The following is a 24,917-nucleotide window of genomic DNA, read 5'->3' on the forward strand; positions in this document are numbered from 1 at the left end:
GATCCTTTGAGAGGTATTTCTACAGTGTAATAAACTGCCCATCTTCTACACTGTACTCTGTGAATCTCATCTGAATTCTTTCAACAGCCATCACAAGGACCAAGGAGCTATGGGGCATCCAGAGAGAGAGATACTGCTGACATTGTTGAGATCTGGTTTTGCAGTAATAGTGAATATAATTTGTAGGGTTTTGATTTTTTAATCTATTTCATCATTGTGTCTTTAGAGTTTCTTATTTTTCCCACCAAAATGGAAACTATGTGAAGTGATACATATGTTAATTAGCTTGATTACATTATTCCACCTTGTATATGTATATCAAAACATTGCATTAAGGTCTGGCTATGGTTCAGTGACAGACAAATCCCTTAGATGAGGCCCTGGGTTCCATCCTTAGTAGTATAAAAGAAATTGAACACCACACTAAATATTTACAACTTTTATTTGTCAATTTTATCGCAATACATGTGTTATGGTATATCTGTTTTCTTTTCTTATAATTTATCTTATTTTTTAAAAAAGAAAACAAGTTATCTTTTTTTCATTTTACATACCAATCCCAGTTCCCACTCCCTCCCCTCCTCCCATTCCCTCTACCTCACCCCCACTCCAACCCCATCCACTCCTCATAGAGGGCAAGGCACATTGCTTTGGAGAAGGTCCAAGGCTCTCCCTAATATATCTAGGCTGAGCAAGGTATCCATCCAAAGAGAATGAATTCCCAAAAGCCACTACAAGCAGTAGGGATAAATCCTGATGCCACTTCCAGTGGTCCCACAGTCTGCTCCAGCCATATAACTGTCACCCACATTCAGAGGGTCTAGTTTAGTGCTATGTTGGTTCCTTCTGTGTCTGGCTGAAGTTGGTGAGTTTCCATTAGCTCAGGTAAACTGCTTCAGTGGGTGTCCCCATCATGGTCTTGACCTCTTTGCTCATATTCTCACTCCTCCCACTCTTCAACTGGACTTTGGGAGCTCAGCCCACAGCCCCACTGCGGGTTCTGCCTCTGTTTCTGTCAGTTGCTGGATGAAGGTTCTATGGTGACATTTAACATATTCATCAGTCTGACTACAGGGCAAGGCCAGATCCTAGAGAAGCTAAGTAACAAGGTGAACCCTAAGAAAAATACACATAAATCAACCTGGAAAGGAGAAATAGATAAGACTGCCTGACAAAATTGGGAGCATGGGGGTGGGGGGAGAAGAGAAAGCAGAAAAGGAAGAGGAGGGGAGAAGGGGAGGGGAGGAGAACTTGAGGGAAAAGGATAGTTGAGATGGAGGAAGGACAGAGACGAGATCAAGGAAAGAGATATTTTGATTGAGGGAGCCATTAAGGGACTAGCAAGAAACCTGGCCCTAGAGAAATTCCCAAGAATCCACAAGGATGACCCCAGTTAAGCCCCTAAGCAATATAGGAGAAGGTACAGCTGTTTTCTACAAGTACAACATGACTATCACCTTCATAAAGCCTAGATTGTTGTGACGACCTATCCAATACTTTAACTCCACAGTCATAGTAATAAAATAATCAAAATAACATATTAATAGCTAGGTTAATAATAATTATAATTGGATTGTTAGCATTAACTCTTAGAAGGAAGGTAACTATACCTTAACCCACTATTCCATACCTCTTGCCTGTATGTGGTCTTGGAAAGTTCTAGAGAATATAGGAAGGGGAAGGATGACTAAAGGCAAAACTCCAGTTATGAAGCATCTGTGAGTGGTCACACATGCTAGAGTGGATTCTTCAGTGAAATCAGCTGCACAAATCACCCAGGCAGTGGTGATTCATGTTGAGATTGAACTTTGTTGATGATGCAGCTGCCCAATCACCCATGTTCCTGTAAGTAACTCCAATAAATCCATTGATATACCAAACCGAACTCAGGTGGAGTCAGGCTTTTAGTTTATAAGTGATACCCTATGTGGAATGAATAGTCATTTCTTTATCCACACCCCACCCCAGGAAAAGTCACACAACAATGTAGTTTGATGTTTAATCCATTTTTTCCAATCACTTCATTTTTAGGGTCAGTGATGAATTTAACGTATGTATAAAACATCTTTAATGCTTTAAAATGAATAACAGTAATGTTAACAGTATTCACATTATGGGAACATGGAATTTCTTAGATAAGTTTAATGGTGTCCCCTCTACTTCTTTTTATGAGAATGTTTAAGAAGTGCTAATGCTAGACTTCCTTAAAGATTTGTTAGAATTCAATAGTGAATCCATTCAGCCCTGTCTTTCTTTTCTTTTCTTTTCCTTTCCTCTTTTCCTTTTCTCTCTCTCTCTCTCTCTCTCTCTCTCTCTCTCTCTCTCTTTCTTTCTTCTTTCTTTTTCTTTTGGTTTTTCAAGACAGGTTTTTTTCTGTAGCTTTTGGAGCCTGTCCTGAAACTTGCTGTGTAGACCAGGGACTGGCCTTGAACTCATAGAGTTCCTCCTGTCTCTGCCTCTCAAGTGCTGGGATTAAAGACATGCACCAGTACCACCCAGCATCCCCTGACTTTTCTATGTGGAAAGACTACAAAATCATTGCTTATTTTGCATTTCTTGAAGTTGTTCGTACCTCCTTGAATTCATGTTGGCAGGTCACATGGGTTCAGGAATATATCCATTTCTTTTAAGTTTTCTAACATTTTTTTAACAGTGCTAGGAATCAAATTTAGGGTTTTGAAGATGCCAAACAAGCAGTCTACCACAGATCTACATCTCCAGTCCCAGTTTTCTAGCTTTTTTTAGAATGTAAGTTAATAAAGTATCCCCTAAAGTCTCTCTGGATTTTATTAGAGTCTACTGTTAATTCAAAAATGTATTGCTCAGTACTAAGTATTTTTGTAACTTCTTTTATTATACCATTATCTTATAAAATGTAAGTAATTCCATCTTTGTTTTGTGTCCTGTAATGTGAATAGTTTTAGATAAAACCCCCTGTGCTGCTGAGATTAATGCGTAGTTCCTATTAATTGGATGGAATACTTTGTAAGTATCTGTAAAATGTGACTGCTCTATGGTGTTATTTGCTCATGTCATTTCTTTGTAGATTTTTAGTTTGAAATGTGTCTAAGGATGAGAGTATTGAAATTTCTCACTGACTGGATCTAATATTTGGTGCACAAAAATTAATAACATTCTAATATTCTTGACAAATTGTTCCCTCTATTAATGTGTAGTGATCTTTAGGTTGTCAAACCACATTTCTACTACTCACATCCTGTTCTATTTAAGGGATTTTTACCCATTCAGTTGAGTTTACACAGCCCAGGCCTTCTCTCCTGCGCTTTCATGGTGAGAACACAAGTCTGGCAGCTACAGCGAGGTCAGTTAGTAGGAGTAGTACCACAACTGATTTCTGCTGGACCTGGATCCTTCGTTGTAGAGAAGTTTAGACTTTGCCTTTTTAGTTTTTTTAGTCTTTCTTGTACATAAATAGGATTTATTATGTTTTTATCATAACATTTTTTATCCACTGGCTCAGATATAGTATTTAATCCACTATTTTACTTGTAAATTCTAATCTACCAATCTTACATAACTTAACGGAAAAGATATACACTGAATCATCAGTATACTACAAATAACATCAGTCTAAAATGGCACAAATATTATCTCATTACGCATATACATATAAGTATTTCACCCATTACAAAAGTTCACTCAAGAATGCGTGTTATTAAGAATGAGTATTTTGATGGCTTAAATAATAAAATACCATTAATATAAAATATTAATGGCATTATCCCTTAACATTTAGCAATATAATCCTTTTCCTCAGCAAACTCACCAGAAAGTTTATGAATATCTTTCTGGAGTTTGGTTGGTTTTGATTTGAGATAAGGTTATATCCTGTCTTGTTCAGGATGGTCAACTTGTTTCTTTGACTCAAGTCTCCAAAGTAGCATGGATTACAAGCACAACCAAACTAGCATTTATGGAAATATGAAGAAGTGACTCTTGATGTCCAGATGGTCTTGGAACTTCAGCTTGTTGCCAGATCCTAGCCAAGTTTTTCCAGTGTGGTGGCATGTTGAATGTTGTTCCTCTTGACAGAGCTAATGGGTGGCATTTCTGGTTAAAATCACCTGATAGAAACAAACAAGTGTTATGAGATGGCAGTCATAAGCCAAATATAATTATTTCACTCCAATTGAGAAAATATCTTCCCACATACTATAGAATAAGCAGGACCACTTCTCTAAATAAACATCTCCTTCAGTCGTCAAGTTTCTAGAAATACCAGTTTTTCAGAGGCACACTTTATGTATTTGAGTTTTATTAGTTCTTTGAGACTTTGATCACATTCATCCCTCCTCCCCTAACTATTCCCACACCTACCCACACATTTATCTTTCCCCCAACTATTCCCATATTACCCGAATATTTATTGCTCCCCCAGAACTATTCCCACACCTTTTCTCTCCACCTGACTTTTTGTCTTTTCAAAAGCCCCTCAAGACCAGCTTATGCTACTCAAGTAGTTTCGGATATGAGGTCTTCCGATGGATCATGGTCAACTTACCAGGGGCTCCAGTCCTAAAAGAAAACTGTCCTTTCCTTGCCCAGAAGCTAACAATTGCCAATAGTTCCAAGTAATAGAGATTAATACCAACATGTTTTGGGCTGCATAGTATTTGTAGTACTTAATAAAGATGCCAGTCTATAGGATATACCAGTTTTCTTTCCTGTGAGCTAGAGCTAGACATTGAAAGTATTGTAGTGGGTTTACGAGAAGCTAATGCAGAAGATGGATTGGTTCTAGCTCTCTTTGATCTGGCGGTAAGTGTGTATTTCCACATTTAGGTTAGTATTATTCCTGCTTTGTTCAGTATATCCATGCTTTTTTGGTAGGTATTTTAGGCAAAAAGACAGGCCAGACAGTTTGGCAGAAGTTACAAAAACTACTTACCTGTAATTACAGTGTGGAGGTCTATAAGGAATACCAAACATCAAGCCTGATGAAATCCAGGTACAAATGTCCCAAGATGTTTCTCAGAGTATAAGATGACATAATGTTGAGCGAAGTGGAGTTCAGAGACCCAGGGATATTTTAAATAAAAAAGAACAAGTATGAGTAAAAGTAATGTTAGCCATTTTTAGACAGGTTCTTATCATGCAACCTACACTGGGCTGTAGTCCTATTGCTTTGGTCTTTTTAGTGCTAAGATGACAGGAGTATGCCGCCAATGTGAGCACTCATAGTATTCATATGAAAAGAGTATTTCAGCCACAGGTGACTTTTTACAAGATACAAGCCTCAGTTTTCTTGGTAGGTTTGGTCTGATGAAGGGGCTGGGTTGAGACAGACAGACATCGCCAGATCCTTTATCCTAGGCAGTCATTGGCTTTGCCCCCAGAAAGCCTCATTGTACTCTAATGAATTCCTGATATTTTAAGGGGGGGTTTGATAATTGTTTCTGCAATCTCTTCACCTTTTAGAGAATAGTTCCTGAATTGGCCATTGTCTTACCATAATTACAGTATGTTCTCCATGCTACAGTTGCAGTCCTCTTCTCAGCTTGAATACAGTCAGGATACAGAGTAAAAAGCCAAACATACAGCATGAAAAGGGGATACATACATATAAATAGGCATAGGTAGAAATGCAAAACCCCACAGAAGAGAACAAACTGGGCTCATCTACTTGGCTGTCCTTGCCTAGAACTTTGTTCCAATTAGCGTATTCTTTATGTTTCTCTATATTCTCTCAAGCCATGAGTGAAGCTAGAAAAGTGGGACGCAGCAGGATAGAATCACACTTTCACTACAAGGAAACCTACACTGTACTGAAGTGGTGAGAACTGTTCTAAAGGAATCCTGAAGTAGAAGATGTGTAGGAGGAGCAAGTATAGAGACTTTATGTATGGCAGCATGAGTACTAGAGTTAATAAGACCATATTGTATTTAGGTTTTAATGAAATAAGTAAATTTTAGCTGCTTTCATCACAAAAAAGCAGGTATGTAAGATAATATATCTATTAATTCATCTTGCTGTAGAGATTTACTTATTATGTGGATGTCATAAAGCTCAGATACATGTATCAAAGAGCTGCTAGCTAGCACTGTAGTAGGATGGTGAGTTCAAGACCACCCTGACTGATGAGATAATATCTCAGTACAAACACACAAAGAGCTGCTATGGTCGTATAAGATACACAATCAAAAAAATCTTCAGTGATCAGAGCATAAATGGTCAGAGAGGGAAGAGAAAATTTTCTGTGGTCACCAAAACAGACACACTGACAGCAAATTTAACAGGAGAAATCCTAGATTTAAAATCATTGTTTACTTGACAAAGTAGCTATGGATGCAGAAACTGAGGAAACCAAAACTAGATTGTGACAAAAATAAATATGACTGAACAGGAATGGAGTAAGAAGTTTTCCTAAATCGTCAACAGCAAGGACTGTTCTGTGGGAAGTCTGCTCTCATGATCAAAGCTGCCATGATTTGAAAAGCTATGATAACAGGAAAAAAAAACAATTCTGTAACAAAGACAGCTGTAGTTTTGGGGACACAGAAAGGTATATGGTTTTTAATGGAAGGAATTATAGTATATAGCATTCAAAGGTCAAGCTCATAACCAGAGCAGAGAGACTTTGAAAGGTACTAGCAAGGAATGGCTTTTTACATTATCAAAGCATGAAAATGAAGAACTTATTTCTTGGCCAGAGATGGAAACTTTTTTCTGACCAACTTTGTTGAGCCTATGGAAGAGGAGAAGCAGGAAAATTTCCTTAAGCAGAGTGGATATAAACTGGGAAGATATGGTAATGGAAAACTTCTTGCTTTACCAATCAACTTTAGCTCATGATGAAATAGATTTGGAAGGCATTTCACAGCTACAACCCTGCACTGAATGACACAACATAGAAGTTGGGCATCACTTTCTTGTCAACAGCATCTATATCTAGGGAAAGACATAGTGATAGATGACTTATTCCAGTACTAAAGCAGCAACAGGAGGATGTGACTGCAGAGAATGCACTTTATTGCCAGAGTAGTTGTGAGTTAAAAACATATAGACATGGAAAATTATAACATAATTTTTAAAACCCTTATGAGTGAACAAGTCATGTTCTCTTTGCAACTAGAATCTTTAATGATTATACAAGACTGAGGATTGGATTCTATCTCTTATGGATACTCATTTTGAGAAATAAATTGATATGAAAAATGCACCAAGGAGCTGTGGTTAGTAAAGACATGAGATAGAAGGCTTATTTCCTAACAATACTATCTATGGCAGAAAATATAACATGCAGAATATATTTCATGGTGCAGATAGGAAAATGGTAGCTGCTTTTCATCACCAAATAGTTATTGCTGTGGTAAGGGAACATTCAAGAAAAAATATGGCATTGAAAGATGTGGATATTGAAGATTTCCATAGGTATCAGAGAAATATATCTGGGAAAAACAAGAATATGGAGTAGATATTATTATTTGAAGTCAGCTATAACTTGAGAAGACATAAATATTAAAGATTGTTGTGCAGCCAAAATGAATACAGCCAAGGAAGACATATAAATACAATAATTCCTTCCTGACTAGAATAAATAATGATGGTGAAGATACAGAAATGGTAAACTTCCTTTGGAACCTACATGACGTGACCTCTTTGGAAGTGGCTGAGTTTAGAGATTTACTTCCTGGCCAGAGCAGATAAAAGCTGGCTATGGAACACTTTTTTAATGATCAGAGCAGAAAGAGCTGGAATAGTAAAATGCAGAGACTATCTTTCATGATTAATACAGCTCTTGATGTGGAAAACATCACATGGAAAACTTTTTCTTTAAAAATGGGGTAAAAAAGAGATGAAGGGGTCGTGGAGATCAGACCAGCAATGCCTATGAAAAACATGGCAGAGGAACCGTTAAACACCAAACAGGTAATCATTATGTCCAAGGAAACTTTGTAACAGCAAAGACACACAGCTGAAATGTGTCTTTCATTGTTAGACCAGACAATGCATGGAAGAACATGGAAATGAAAGATATTCTTCGGTCAAGAATTTATAGTTGAAAAACATACAAAGCTGGAACAACTAGAAAATTCTATTCCTACACAAGAGTGTTAAGACAGAAAACCTGGAAACTGTCTGGCAGATACTGGAAAAATAATTTCACAGGAGCCAAGCAAATGCTAACCAACAAAAAAGACCTGGTGATGGACCCCAAATAATCAGCTACCACAATTAGCCATATACACTAACCTCAGCATGGGCCATGTATCTGGCATCTGCCTAACCTGGAGAGTGATCCAGATGTTCACCCACCTGTTCGGCCTAAAAGTCCCAGGTCTATTCTGGTTCTCACAGCTTGTCAACCAAATGAGCCAGGTAAGTGCTCCTGAACCCAGCATGACCCTGCCCTTCATATTCCCAGGCCTAGAAAACATAGCAATCAGTACACTACCACAGTAGACTAAGAGATTCCTACAAAACTGCCCAATCTTTACATGCCTATGATTAGCTGGTATCTTGCACTCTGAACACTAGACAATCAATGAGACTGATACAGCATCCTGCTTTCCAACAAATAACCATCCACCACCATTGACCTCATTCACTAGGACAGAGACCTTGCTGTGGGCATAGGCCTTACACTTTCCATTCATGGAGAGTCATTCAGGCCCTGATCTACGTACTGTCTGATGACCATAAGAGAGTGGGTTTTAACCCTCCTCATGCTGAGATCATTTAGCAAAATTTCTCGTGTTCTAGTGAACACAGACAGTAAAATCATTTCCACTGGATCGTCCTAACTTCAGTTTTGCTGGTGTTATGAATCGTCATGTAAATTGCATGCTTCAGATGGTCTTTGGGAGGGTTGCTTCCCACAGGTTGAGTATAACTGCCCTAAGAAAAGGTCTCCATAGGATTTCACAGCACCAAGCCAGGTGAATGTACAGATCAGATGATTTCGCAATCGGTCACTTTGACACCGAGTTAGTGTAGTCTGAACACCAACACAGTCTAGAGAGAAATCAATAACCCTGTGACTGCCTCGGTACCTTGAACTCCTAGGCCAAGCTGGAGTATTGGAGTCTGCATGGATGCATCAGGTGTATTTTCACCCATGGTCTGGCCTTCTTAGAATGTGACCATAACACACATTTATGTGGCACCAAAAGAACTGTGCAAAATGCTGTCCGGGTGACTGTCAAACATGTCACAGTCACTCTACTATATGGAAATTTCTAGAAAGTGCTGCTGTCATACAGACCGCATGCCAGCTTAGTCATGGAGTCTTCTAGTAATGGATCCTCCCTCAATGGCTTACACTCTTAGGTGTATTTGGGCTGTCCTCTATTCATTTTTGTCCACAAAAATGAATTTTGCTCATTTAAGCCACAAGCAGTGAGTGCCACATGTCCACAGCTTCTCACAGTGCCATAGGCCCACATCTCACAGATCACCAAAATCCTGTGATCCATTCCAGCAAAGTGAGGATCCTAGAACTGCCTTCACAGGCCATGTTCCCATTCTCCTAGACTAGATGGCTATGAACACCGTGTGCACTAGACCAGCAAGGGGAGAGCTCTAGTCACAAACATGGCTTCCATGAACACAACCCAAAGCAGAGCTGAGGACCCAGGTTCTGTAGGCCAGTCCAATATGATGAGACCAGGACACATGATTGCAGGCCACCAGCACAGGGCAGGGTCTTTCCTTGGTCTCACAACATGTGCATCAACCAAGCCAGCTTTAAACCTGGTTCCTCTCATGCTCATGCATTCTCCCCTCAGCAGTCTGTGTGGGGACCCACAACTCCTCCCCGATCCCAAAACCCAGACACATTTTCATCCTCCATGTACACATCCTTCACTAGGTGGCCCAGCTGGTGTTGCACAGTTTTTGAACCTTAACATTGAGTTGGGGCATTTTGGTCCTCACCTCTCCCAAATTTGAATCATTTGAAATAAGCTGGGATCCTTTGGTTCCCAGTCAGACAGGCCTCAATCATTGTCTGAAGCTTTAACCTTAGCCATGTCATCTACATCCTCTCGGGATGCCTGTCTATAGTCCAGGAGCCTGTGCAACAGCAAAGGCTCCTGTATGACCCAAATAACTGTCCACCACTATTGACCTCATTCACTAGGACAGAGACCTTGCTGTGGGCATAGACCTTACAATTTTCATTCATGGAGAGTCACCCAGGCTCTAACCTATGTACAATCTACTGACCATAAGATAGTGGGTTTTAATCCTCCTCATGTTGAGACCATTTAGCAAAATTTCTCATGTTCTGGTGAACACAGACAGTAAAATCATTTCCACTGGATCGTCCTAACTTCAGTTTTGCTGGTGTTATGAATTGTCATATAAATTGCATTGCTTCAGATGGTCTTTGGGAGGGTGGCTTCTCACAGGTTGAGTATAACTCCCCTAAGAAAAGGTCTCTATAGGATTTCATAGCACCAAGCCACGTGAATATACAGATCCCAGGATTAGGCAATCAGTTACTTTGACACCAAGTTGATGTAGTCTGAACACCAACACAGTCTAGAGAGGAATCCATAAGCCAGTTATTATCCCACTACCTTAAACTCCGGGTTCAAGCTGGAATATTTGAGTCTGCATGGATACATCTCATGGAATCTCACCCACGGTCCTGACTTCTTAGAATGTGGCTATTACCCAAATGTATGTGGAACCAAAGAACTGTGCAAAATACTGTCAGGGTGACTGTCAAAAATGTCACAGCCACCCTACTACATATAAATTTCTAGAAAGTACCGCAGTCATACAGAGTGCATGCCAGCTTAGCCATGGAGTCTTATAGTAATGGATCCTCTCACACTGGCTCACACACTTATATGTAGCGGAACTGTCCTCTATTCATTTTTGTCTACAAAAATGAATTTTGCTCATTCTGGCAATGAGAGTGAGTGCCACATGTCCACACCTTCTCACCGTGCAATAAGCCCAGGTTACACAGATTTCCAATATCCTGTGATCTATTCCATCAAATTGAGGATGCCAGAACTGCCATCAAGGGCGATGTTCCCATTCTCCAAGTCTAGATGGCTATGCACAACTTGTGCACTAGACGAGCAAGGGGAGAGCTCTGGTTACAAACATGACTTCCCCTGAACAAAACACAATGCAGAGCTAAGGACCCAGGTTCTGTAGGCAAGTCCAATATGATGAGACCATGACATATGATTGCAGGCCACCAGCACACGGCAGGGCCTTTCCTTGGTCTCAAAACATGTGCATTAGCCAAGCCAGATTTGAACCTGGTTCCTCTCATGTTCATGCATTCTCCCCACAACAGGCTGTGTGGGGACCCACAACTCCTCCCTCATCCCAAAAGAAGCACAGACACATATTCATCCTCCAAATACCCATCCTGTATTAGGAGGTCCACTGGTGTTGCACAGTTTAATTTTGAAACAGACCAAAGTATTGGAGCATTGATGGCTCCACTATCACCAAATTTGACAATTTAGAATCCTCTGGTTTCCTTTATTTAACAGTCAGACAATCCTCAGAGGTTCTCTGAAGATTTGCCCTCAGCCATGGCATCCACATCCTCTAGGGATGCCTGTCTACGATCCAGAAGTCTGTGCAACACCAAAGCCTCCTGAGTGAACAAGCTATTCAACCAACACCATAGTCCCCACTCTCCCAGGACAGAGACCTTGGTGAGGGCATTGGCCTTACACTTTTATTCATGGAGAGCATTCCAGCCTGTAATCCACCTCCTTCATAAAGAACCAAAGACAGTGGGTTTCAACCCTCCTCACGCTGTGACCCTTTAGCAAAGTTTCTCATGTTCTGGTGACCAGTGACCACCAGCCGTAAAATTATCTTCATTGGAAAGTCCTTACTGCAATTTTGCAGATGCTATGAATCATAACAGACATATTCTAACTGAAATTTTTCTGGTGCTGTGAATTGTCACAGACATATCTTTGCTGCAGATGGTCTTTGGGAGGGTTGATTCCCACTGTTTGACAACAACTGCCATAAAAGGGCTCTGTAGGATTTCACAGCACCGATACAGGTGAGTGTCCAGGTCCCATGATTTCTCAGTCTCTGTACACATAGTCCATGTAGATGTTTTCTACATTCCATCAGAGTCCTGAGAGGGACCAATACCTCCTCAAGTCCCCCACTAGCCTAAACTCCTAGGCCAAGCTGGAATCTTGTAGTCTATAAAGCAGCATTTTAAGGATTCTCGTCCCTGCTTTGGTTTTGTTACAGGGTGAGTATACCACACATGTTGGTGGCTTCAAAAGGACTATGCAAAAGCCTGTCCTGTAACGGCCTTATGAGCCACAGTAACCTACAATGTGGGGATTTCAAGGAACGGCTGCTGTCACACAGTCTTCATACCAGCTCAGCCTAGGCGTTTGCTGGATACACAACTTCCTACACTGGCTCACGCTCTTAGGCCTGGATGGCACAGTTCACCAGGCACTCGGGCCATGAACAGTGAGATCCATGTGTCCACATTTCCTCATTTAATCCCCTAGTCCCAGTTCTCACAAATCACTCTTATCCTGAGATCCACTTCATCAAAGTGAGGATCCCAGAACTGCCTTCACAGGCCATGTTTCCATTCTCCCAGTCTAGATGGCTATGCACACCTTGTGCACTAGACCAGCAAGGGATGCTTTCCAGTAACAAACATGGCTTCCCCTGAACACAACACAAAGCAGAGCTGAGGACCCAGGTTCTGTAGACCAGTCCAATATGATGAGACCAGGACATATGATTACAGGTCACCAGCACAGGGCATGGCCTTTTCTGGTTTCACAACATGTGTATCAGCCAAGACAGCTTTAAACCTGGTTCCTCTCATGCTCATGCATTCTCTCCTCAGCAGACTGTGTGGGGACCCACAATTCCTACCCCATCCCAAAACAAGCACAGACACATTTTTATCCTCCATTTCTCTGTCTATCACTAGGTGGCCGACTAGTGTTGCACAGTTTTTTGAACTTGAACACTTAGTTGGGGCATTTTGGTTCTTACCCCCAAATTTTAATCATATAGAATTACCTGGGATGCAATGGTTCCCAGTTAGACCATCCTCAGAGGTTGTCTGAGGCCTTGCCCTCACCCATGGCATCCACATCCTCTAGGGATGCCTGTCTATGATCCAGAAGTCTGTGCAAAACCAATGCCACCTGAGTGACCAAGATATTCAACCATCACTGTAGTCCCCACTCTCCCAGTACAGAGACCTTGATGAGGACATAGGCCTTACATTTTCAATTCATGGAGAGCATTCCAGCGTATAAAAGCACCTACTGCATGATGTACCAAAGACAGTGGCTTTCAACCCTCCTCATGCTGCAACCCTTTAGCAAAGTTTCTCGTGATCTGATGACCACTAGCTATAGAATTATTTTTATTGGGATATCATCACTGCATTTTACAGATGATATGAATCATAACAGAAAAATCCAACTTTCAATTTTACTCATGCTATGAACTGTACCAGAGATATCTTTGATTCAGATTGTCTTTGGGAGGGTTGATTCCCACAACATCTGTCACAAAATGCGCTCTGTATGATTTCATAGTTCTGAGTCCGGCGCGTGTCAAAATCCCATGATTTCTCAGTCTCTGCTACACATACACCATGTACATGTATTCTGCACACCAGCAGAGTCCTCAAAGGGTCAAATATCCTCTCAGTTTGCCATTAGCCTAAACTCCTAGGCCATGCTGCAATCTTGTAGTCTAAGTGCCAGCATTTCAAGGATTCTCGTCACTGTTTGGCTTTCTTACAGGCTTTGTTAGGCTTTGTTACACAAACATGTTGCCACACATGTTTGTGGCTTCAAAAGCACTATGCAAAATCTTGTCCTGTAACTGCCTCATGAGCTACAGTCAACCTAGAATGTGGGGATTTCAAAAAAAAGCCTGGTATCACAGAGACTTCATACCAGCTCAGCCTAGGAGTTTGCTAGATACATAACTTCCTACACAGGCTCATGGTCTTAGGCCTGGTTGGCACAGTTCACCAGGCACTGAGGCTATGAGCAGTAAGATCCAGGTGTCCACATCTCCTCATATAATCCCCTACTCCCAGTTCTCAGAGATCACCCTTATCCTGAGATCCACTTCATCAAATTGAGGATCCCAGAACTTCCTTCACAGGCCATGCTCCCATTCTCCCAGTCTGGATGGCCATGCACACCATGTACACTAGACCAGCAAGGGGAGAGCTCTAGTCACAAACATGGCTTCCCTTGAACACAACACAAAGCAGATCTGAGGACCCAGGTTCTGTAGGCCAGTCCAGTACGATGAGACCAGGACATATGACTGCAGGCCACCAGCATAGGGCAGGGTCTTTCCTTGGTCTCTCAACATGTGCATCAACCAAGCCAGATTTGAACCTGGTTCCTCTCATGCTCATGCATTCTCCTTTCAGCAGGCTGTGTGGGGACCCACAATTCCTCCCCCATACCAAAACAGGCACAGACACATTTTCATTCTCCACATACCCATGCTGCACTAGGTGGTCCACTGGTGCTGCACAGTTTATTTTTGAAAGAGACCACTGTATTTAGGCATTTATGGCCCCACGATCACCAAATTTGACAATTTTGAATCCACTGGTTTCCTTTATTTCACAGTCAGACAATCCTCAGAGGTTGTCCTAAGATTTGCCCTCACCCATGGCATCCACATCCTCTAGGGATGCCTGTCTATTCTCCAGAAGTCTAAACAACACCAAAACCTCCTGAGTGACCAAGATATTCAGCCACCACCGTAGTCCCCACTCTCCCAGGACAGAGCCCTTAATGAGGGCATTGGCTTACAATTTTATTCATGTAGAGCATTCCAGACTTAAATTCACCTACTTCTAAAGAATCAGAGACAGAGGGTTTCAACCCTCCTCATACTACGACCCTTTAGCAAAGTTTCTCATGTTCTGGTGACCAAAAGTCGTAAAATTATTTTCATTGGAATGTCCTTACTGCAGTTTTGAAGATGCTATGAATCATAACAGACATATCCTAACTGAAATGTTGTTGGTGCTATGAATTGTCACAGACATATCTTTGTTGCAGATTGTCTTTGGGAGGATTGATTCCCACTGGTATGACAATAACTGCCATAAAAGGGCTCTGTATCATTTCACAGCACCAAGCCAGGTGAGAGTCCAGGTCCCATGATTTCTCAGTCTCTGTTACACATACTCCATGTAAATGTTTTCTACATTCCTTCAGAATCCTGAGATGGACCAATCTTCCCTTGAATCCCCCACTAGTGTAAACTACTAGGCCAAGCTGGAATATTGTAGTCTATACATGAGCATTTTGAGGATTCTTATCCCTGCTTTGGTTTTGTTACAGGGTGAGTATAACACACATGTTTGTGACTTCAAAAGGACTATGCAAAAGCCTGTCCTGTAACTGCCTTATGAGCTACAGTCACACTAAAATGTGAGATTTCAAGGAAAGGTTGGTTTCACAAAGACGTCATACCAGCTTAGCCTTGGAGCTTTCTGGAAACACAACTTCGTACACTGGCTCAAGCTCTTAGTCTTAGCTAGTACAGTTCACCAGGCACCCAGGCTATGAGCAGTGATATCCGTGTGTCCACATCCCCTCATATAATTCCATCATCCCAGGTCTCACAGATCACCCTGATCCTGAGATCCATTCCAGCAAGGTGAGTATCCCAGAACTGCCTTCACTGGACATGATCCCATTCTCCCAGTCCTGATGGCTATGCACCACTATTTGAACAAAACCAGCAAGGGGAGATTTCCAGTACCAAACATGGATTCCCTTGAACACAACACAAAGCAGTTCTGAGGACCCAGGTTCTGTAGGCCAGTGCAATATGATGAGACCAGGACACATGATTGCAGGCCACCAGCACAGGGCAGGGCATTTCCTTGGTCTCACAACATGTGCATCACCAAAATCAGATTTGAACCTGGTTCCTCTCATGCTCATGCATTCTCTCCTCAGTAAGCAATGGGGGACCCACAAATCATCTGCCAACCCAATAGAGGTACAGACATGGTTTAATCCTACATTTCTCTGTCCGTCACTAGGTGACTGAATGGTGTTGCACAGTTTTTTGAACTTGACCACTTAGTTGGGGCATTTTGGTTCTCATCCACAAATTTGAATCATTTTGAATTAACTGGGATCCTATTTTTCCCATTCAGACCATCTTCAGAGGCTGTCTGAAGCCTTGCCGTCACCCATGGCATCCACATCCTCTAGGAATGCCTGTCTATGATTCAGAAGTCTGTGCAAAACCAACACCTCCTGTGTCACCAAGATATTTAACCATTGTCGTTGGCCCTACTTTCCCAGTACAGAGACCTTGATGAGGACATAGGCCTTACATTTTCAACTCATGGAGAACATTACAGTGAATAAAAGCACGTACTTCATGATGTACCAAAGACAGTGACTTTTAACCCTCCTCATGCTGCAAACCCTTTAGGAAAGTTTCTCATGTTCTGGTGACCACCAGCCACAAAATTCTTTTTCGTTGAGACTTACTCACTACAATTTACAGGTGCTATTAATTCTAACAAACAAATCCTAATTTTGACCTTGCTGGTGCTATGATTATTACCAGACATATCGTTGCTTCAGATTGTCACTGGGAGGGATGATTCCCACTGTTTGACAACATCTAGCATAAAAGCGCTCTGTATGATTTCACAGCACTGAGTCAGGTGAGTCTCCAGATCCAATGATTTCTCAGTCTCTGTTACAGATACACTATGTACATGTATTCTGCACACCAGCAGAGTCCTGAGAGGGTCAAATAACCTCTCAGTCTGCCACTAGCCTAAACTCCTAGGCCAAGCTGGAATCTTGTGGTCTATATGCCTGCATTTCAAGGATTCTCTTCTCTGCTTTGGTTTGTTACAGGGTGAGTATACCACACATGTAGGTGGCTTCAAATGGACTATGTAAAATCTTGTCCTGTAATGACCTTATGAGCCACAGTCAATCTACAATGTGGGGATTTCAAGGAAAGGCTGCTGTCACACAGTCTTCATACCAGCTCAGTCTAGGAGTTTGCTAGATACACAACTTCCTACACTGGCTCACACTCTTAGGCCTGGATGGCACAGTTCATCAGGCGCTCAGGCCATGAGCAGTGAGATCCACGTGTCCACATTGCCTCATTTAATCCCCTAGTCCCAGTTCTCACAGATCACCCTTATCCTGAGATCCACTTCATCAAAGTGATGATCTCAGAACTGCCTTCACAGGCCATGTTTCCATTCTCCCAGTCTAGATGGCTATGCAAAATTTGTGCACTAGACCAGCAAGGGGAGATTTCCAGTAACAAACATGGCTTCTCATGAACACAACACAAAGCAGAGCTGAGGACCCAGGTTCTGTAGGCCAGTCCAATATGATGAGACCAGGACACATGATTGCAGGCCACCAGCACAGGGCAGGGTCTTTCCTTGGTCTCACAATATGTGCATCAACCAAGCCAGATTTGAACCTGGTTCCTCTCATGCTCATGCATTCTCCCCTCAGCAGGCTGTGTGGGGACCCACAACTCTTCCCCTATCCCAAAACAGGCGCAGACACATTTTCATCCTCCATTTCTCTGTCCATCACTAGGTGGCCCAATGGTATTGCACAGTTTTTTTTTAACTTGACCTCTGAGGTGGGGCATTTTGGTTCTCATCCCAAAATTTTAATCATATAGAATTACCTGTGATCCTATGATTCCCAGTCAGACCATCTTCAGATGTTGTCTGAAGCATTGCCCTCACGCATGGCATCCACATCGTATAGGGATGCCTATGATCCAGAAGTCTGTGCAAAACCAACACCTCCTGTGTGACCAAGATATTTAACCGCTGTCGTTGGCGCCACTCTTCCAGGACAGAGACTATGATGAGGATATAAGCCTTACATTTTCAATTCATAGAGAGCATTCCAGCCTGTAGAACCACCTACTACATGATATACCAAAGACAGTGGCTTTCAACCCTCTCATGCTGTGACCCTTTAGCAAAGTTTCTCATGCTCTGGTGATGAAAAGTCATAAAATTATTTTCATTGAGGAATCCTAACTACAATTTTGCAGTTTTTTGTATCTGAACAGACATATTCTAACCGAAAATTTTCTAGTGCTATGAATTGTCACAGACATATCTTTGCTGCAGATGGTCTTTGGGAGGGTTGATTCCCACTGTTTGACAACAACTGCCATAAAAGACTCTGTAGGATTTCACAGCACCGATCCAGGTGAGTGTCCAGGTCCCAAGATTTCTCAGTCTCTGTTACACATAGTCCATGTAGATGTTTCCTACATCCCATCAGAGTCCTGAGAGGGACCAATATCTCCTCGAGTCCCCCACTAGCCTAAACTCCTAGGCCAAGCTGGAATCTTGTAGTCTATATACCAGCATTTCAAGGATTCTCATCCCTGCTTTGGTTTTGTTACAGGGTGAGTATACCACACATGTTGGTGGCTTCAAAGGGACTATACAAAATTCTGTCTGTAACGGACTTACGTGCAGTCAACCTACAATGTGGGGATTTTAAGGAAAGGCTGGTGTTATACAGATTCATTCCAGCTCAGCCTTGGAGTTTTCTGCACATATAAGTTCCTACACTTGCTCACGCTCTTAGGCCTAGCTGAGACAGTTCACCAGGCACTCAAGCTATGAAAAGTGAGATCCATGTGTCCACATTTCCTCATATAATCTCATTGTTTCAAATCTCACAGATTGCCCTGACCCTGAGATTCATTCTAGCAAGGTGAGTATCCCAGTACTGCCTTCACAGGCCATGTTCCCATTGCCCCAGTCTAGATGGCTATGCACACCTTGTGCACTTGAAGAGCAAGGGGAGTGCATTAGTCACAAACATGGCTTCCCCTGTACAGAACACAAAACAGAGCTGAGGACCCAGGTTCTGTAGGCCAGTTCAATATGATGAGACCAGGATATATGATTGCAGGCCACCAGCACAGGGGCAGGGCTATTGCTTGGTCTCACTACATGTGCATCAGCAAAGCCAGATTTGAACCTGGTTCCTCTCATGCTCACGCATTCTCCCCTCAGTAGGCTGTTTGGGTACCCAGAAATCATCCCCCAACCAAAAACAGGTACAGACATATTTTACTTCTCGATTTCCCTGTCTGTCACTAGGTGGCCGACTGGTGTTGCACAGTTTTTTGAACTTGAACACTTAGTTGGGGCATTTTGGTTCTCATCCACAAATCTGAATCATTTAGAATTACCTGGGATCTTATTGATCCCAGTCAGACCATCTTCAAATGTTGTCTGAAGCCTTGCCCTCACGCATGGCATCCATAACCTCTAGAGATGCCTGTCTATGATCCAGAAGTCTGTGCAAAACCAACACCTCCTGTGTGACCAAGATATTTAACCACTGTCGTTGGCGCCACTCTTCCAGTACAGAGACTATGATGAAGACATAGGCCTTACATTTTCAATTTATGGAGAACATTCCACCGTATAAAAGCACCTACTACATGATGTACGAAAGACAGTGGCTTTCAACCCTCCTCATGCTGTGACCCTTTAGCAAAGTTTCTCATGTTCTGGTGACCACCAGCCGTAAAATTATTTTCATTGGAAAGTCCTTACTGCAATTTTGCAGATGCTATGAATCATAACAGACATATTCTAACTGAAATTTTTCTGGTGCTGTGAATTGTCACAGACATATCTTTGCTGCAGATGGTCTTTGGGAGGGTTGATTCCCACTGTTTGACAACAACTGCCATAAAAGGGCTCTGTAGGATTTCACAGCATCGAGCCAGGTGAGTGTCCAGGTCCCATGATTTCTCAGTCTCTGTTACACATACTCCATGTAGATGTTTTCTACATTCCATCAGAGTCCTGAGAGGGACCAATACCTCCTCAAGTCCCCCACTAGCCTAAACTCCTAGGCCAAGCTGGAATCTTGTACTCTATATACCAGCATTTTAAGGATTCTTGTCCCTGCTTTGGTTTTGTTACAGGGTGAGTATACCACACATGTTTATGGCTTCAAAAGGACTATGCAAAAGCCTGTCCTGTGACGGCCTTATTAGCCACAGTAACCTACAATGTGGGGATTTCAAGGAAAGGCTGCTGTCACACAGTCTTCATACCAGCTTAGTCTGGGAGTTTTCTAGATATACAACTTTCTATACTGGCTCACGCTCTTAGGCCTGGATGGCACAGTTCATCAGGCGCTCAGGCCATGAGCAGTGAGATCCATGTGTCCACATTTCCTCATATAATCCCCTAGTTCCAATTCTCACACATCACCCTTATCCTGAGATTTACTTCATCAAAGTGAGGATCTCAGAACTGCCTTCACAGGTCATGTTTCCATTCTCCCACTCTAGATGGCTATGCACACCTTGTGAACTAGGCCAGGAGGGGGAGATTTCCATTAAAAAAACATGGCTTCCCCTGAACACAACACAAAGGAGAGCTGAGGACCCAGGTTCTGTAGGCCAGTCCAATATGATGAGACCAGGACATATGATTGCAGGCCACCAGCACAGGGCAGGGTCTTTCCTTGGTCTCACAACATGTGCATCAACCAAGCCATATTTGAACCTGGTTCCTCTCATGCTCATGCATTTCCCCTTAGCAGGCTGTGTGAGGACCCACAACTCCTCTCCCATCCCAAAACAGGTACAGACACATTTTCATCCCCCATTTCTCTGTCCATCACTAGGTGGCCCAATGGTATTGCACAGTTTTTGTTAACATGATCACTTAGTTGGGGCATTTTAGTTCTCATCCCAAAATTTTAATCATGTAGAATTACCTGGGATCCTATGGTTCCCAGTCAGACCATCCTCAGAGGTTGTCTGAAGCATTGCCATCACGCATGACATCTACATCGTATAGGGATGCCTGTCTATGATCCAGAAGTCTGTGCAAAACCAATGCCTCCTGTGCGAACAAGATATTTAACCACTGTTGTTGGCTCCACTCTTCCAGGACAGAGGCTATGATGAGGGCATAGGCCTTACGTTTTCAATTCATAGAGAGCATTCTAGCATGTATAACCACCAACTACATGATGTACCAAAGGCAGTGACTTTCAACCCTCTTTATGCTGTGACCCTTCAGCAAAGTTTCTCATGTTCTGGTGACTACCAGTCATAAAATATTATCATTGAGACATCCTAACTACACTTTTGCAGTTGTTATGAATTTGAACAGACATATGCTAACTGAAATTTTTCTGGTGCTATGTATTGTACCAGACATACCTTTGCTGCAGATGGTCTTTGGGAGGGTTGATTCCCACTGTTTGACAATAACTGCTATAAAAGGGCTCTGTAGGATTTCATAGCACCGATCCAGGTGAGTGTCCAGGTCCCATGATTTCTCAGTCTCTGTTACACATAGTCCATGTAAATGTTTTCTACATTCCATCAGAGTCCTGAGAGGGACCAATATCTCCTCGAGTCCCCCACTAGCCTAAACTCCTAGGCCAAGCTGGAATCTTGAAGTCTATAAAGCAGCATTTTAAGGATTCTCGTCCCTGCTTTGGTTTTGTTACAGGGTGAGTATACCACACATGTTGGTGGCTTCAAAAGGACTATGCAAAAGCCTGTTGTGTAACGTCCTTATGTGCAGTCAACTTACAATGTTGAGATTTTAAGGAAAGGCTGCTGTCACACAGACGTCATTTCAGCTCAGCCTTGGAGTTTTCTGGACACATAACTTCCTACACTGGCTCACGCTCTTAGGCCTAGCTGGCACAGTTCACCAGACATTCAGGCTATGAGCAGTGAGATCCATGTGTCCACATTTCCTCATATAATCCCTTCATTCCAGGTCTCACAGATCATCTGCCCACGACATTCATTCCAGGAAAATGAGGGTCCCAGAACTGCCTTCACAGGCCATGTTCCCATTCTCCCAGTATAGATGGCTATGCAAACCTTGTGCACCAGACCAGCAGGGGGAAAACTCTAGTCACAAACTTGGCTTCCCCTGAACAGAACACAAAGCAGAGCTGAGGACCCAGGTTCTGTAGGCCAGTCCAATATGATGAGACCAGGACACATGATTGCAGGCCACCAGCACAGGGCAGGGCCTTTCCTTGGTCTCACTATTGTGCATTAGCCAAGCCAGATTTGAACCTGGTTCCTCTCATGCTCAAGCATTCTCCCCTTAGTAGGCTTTGCGGGGACCCACAAATCATCCCCCAACCCAAAACAGGCACAGACATGTTTTAATCCTCCATTTCCCTGTCAGTCACTTGGTGGCCGACTGGTGTTGCACTGGTTTTTGAACTTGACCACTTAGTTGGGGCATTTTGGTTCTCATCCACAAATTTGAATCCTTTTGAATTACCTGGGATCTTATTGTTCCCAGTCAGACCATCTTCAGAGGTTGTCTGAAGCCTTGCCCTCACCCATGGCATCCACATACTCTAGGGATGCCTGTCTATGATCCAGAAGTCTGTGCAAAACCAACATCACCTGAGTGACCAAGATATTCTACCATCACTGTAGTCTCTACTCTCCCAGTACAGAAACCTTGATGAGGACATAGGCCTTACATTTTCAATTCATGGAAAGCATTCCAGCATATAAAAGCACCTACTACATGATGTACCTAAGAGAGTGGCTTTCAACCCTCCTCATGCTGCAACCCTTTAGGAAAGTTTCTCATGTTCTGGTGACCACCAGCCATAAAATTTTTTTCATTGGTACGTACTCACTGCAATTTTACAGGTGCTATGAATTCTAACAGACAAGTCCTAATTTCGATTTTGCTGGTTCTATGATTTGTACCGGACATATCTTTGCTTGAGATTGTCATTGGGAGGGTTGATTCCCACTGTTTTGACAATAATTGCCATAAGAAGCGCTCTGTATGATTTCACAGCACTGAGTCAGGTGAGTCTCCAGATCCCATGATTTCTCAGTCTCTGTTACAGATACACCATGTACATGTATTCTGCACACCAGCAGAGTCCTGAGATTGTCCATTATCCTCTCAGTCTGCCACTAGCCTAAACTCCTAGGCCGAGCTGGAATCTTGTGGTCTATATGCAGGCATTTTGAGGATTCTCGTCCTTTCTTTGGTTTTGTTACAGGGTGAGTATACCACACATGTTTATGGCTTCAAATGGACTATGTAAAATCCTGTCCTGTAACGGCCTTATGAGCCACAGTCAACCCACAATGTGGGGATTTCAAGGAAAGGCTGCTGTCACACAGACTTCCTACCAGCTCAGCCTAGGCGTTTGCTAGATACCTAACTTCCAACACTGGCTCACGCACTTAGGCCTGGATGGCACAGTTCACCAGGCACTCAGTCTATGAACAGTGAGATCCATGTGTCCACATCTCCTCATATAATCTCGTAGTCCCAAATCTCACAGATGACCCTTATCATGAAATCCACTTCATCAAATTGAGGATCCCAGAACTACCTTCAATGGACATGTTCCAATTCTCCCTGTCTAGATGGCTATTCACACCTTGTACACTAGACCAGCAAGGGGAGAGTTCCAGTAACAAACATGGCTTCCCTTGAACACAACACAAAGGAGAGCTGAGGACCCAGGTTCTGTAGGCAAGTCCAATATGATGAGACCAGGACACATGATTGCAGGCCACCAGCACAGGGCAGGGCCTTTCCTTGGTCTCAAAACATGTGCATCAGCCAAGCCAGCTTTAAACCTGGTTCCTCTCATTCTCATGCATTTTCCCTCAGCAGGCTGTGTGGGGACCCACAACTCCTCTCCCATCCCAAAACAGGTACAGACACATTTTTATCCTCCATTTCTCTGTCCATCACTAGGTGGCCCAATGGTATTGCACAGTTTTGTTAACGTGACCACTTAGTTGGGGCATTTTGGTTTTCATCCCCAAATTTTTTTTTTGACAACTTCATAACCTCTTTATAGACAAGTGTAAATTTTTTTTTCTTGCTGATTTTTTTTATTAATTAATTAATTTAATTATTAAAGATTTCTGCCTCTTCCCCGCCACCACCTCCCATTCCCTCCCCCTCCCCCAATCAAGTCTTCCTTCCTCCTCAGCCCAAAGAGCAAGCAGGTTTCTCTGCCCTGTGGGAGGTCCAAGGACCACCCACCTCCATCCAGGTCTATTAAGGTGAGCATCCAAACTACCTGGGCTCCCACAAAGCCATTACGTGCAATAGGATCAAGAACCCATTGCCATTGTTCTTCAGTTCTCAGTAGTCCTCATTGTCCATTATGTTCAGCGAGACCGGTTTTGTCCCATGCTTTTTCAGTCCCCGGCCAGCTGGCCTTGGTGAGTTTCCGATAGATCATCCCCATTGCCTCAGTGTGTGGGTGCACCCCTCGCCGTCCTGAGTTCCTTGCTCGTGCTCACTCTCCTTCTGCTCCTCCTTTGGATCGTGAGACTTCAGTCCAGTGCTCCAATGTTGGTCTCTGTCTCTGTCTTCTTTCATCGCCTGATGAAGGTTAATATTCAGGGGGATGCTTATATGTTTTTCTTTGGGTTCACCTTCTTGTTTAGCTTCTCTAGAGCAAAATTTTAATCATATAGAATTTCCTGGGATCCTATGGTTCCCAGTCAGACCATCCTCAGATGTTGTTGAAGCATTGCCCTCACACATGGCATCCACATATTCTAAGGATGCCTGTCTATGATCCAGAAGTCTGTGCAAAACCAACACCTCCTGTGTGACCAAGATATTTAACCACTGTCGTTGGCCCCCACTCTTCCAGGACAGAGACTATGATGAGGACATAGGCCTTACATTTTCAATTCACGGAGAACATTCTATCATGTATAACCACCTACTACATGATGAACCAAAGACAGTGGCTTTCAACCCTCTCATGCTGCGACCCTTTAGCAAAGTTTCTCATGTTCTGGTGACCACCAGTCATAAAATTATTTTCATTCAGACACCCTAACTACAATTTTGCAGTTGTTATGAATCTTAACAGACATA

General features: G+C 42.7%; 1 long non-coding RNA gene across 3 annotated transcripts in view; it reads right to left on the minus strand.

Moving 5' to 3' along the window:
• Window positions 1-1,985: 1,985 nt before the first annotated feature.
• LOC130867281 (uncharacterized) overlaps window positions 1,986-24,917 on the minus strand; it is a 99,582-nt gene continuing 76,650 nt past the window's right edge. For 2 of the 3 annotated variants that reach the window (XR_009056452.1, XR_009056451.1), the window contains 2 exons: window positions 4,910-5,518; window positions 1,986-4,085 (listed from right to left, as the gene is read on the minus strand). This is a non-coding gene — a long non-coding RNA (uncharacterized LOC130867281). Of the gene's footprint in view, window positions 4,086-4,909; window positions 24,002-24,917 lie in introns of those variants that run through there. The other variant, XR_009056450.1, reaches the window with a different exon arrangement.

Source organism: Chionomys nivalis, chromosome X (genome assembly GCF_950005125.1).
Source record: "Chionomys nivalis chromosome X, mChiNiv1.1, whole genome shotgun sequence".
In the NCBI taxonomy this organism is placed as follows: domain Eukaryota; kingdom Metazoa; phylum Chordata; class Mammalia; order Rodentia; family Cricetidae; genus Chionomys; species Chionomys nivalis.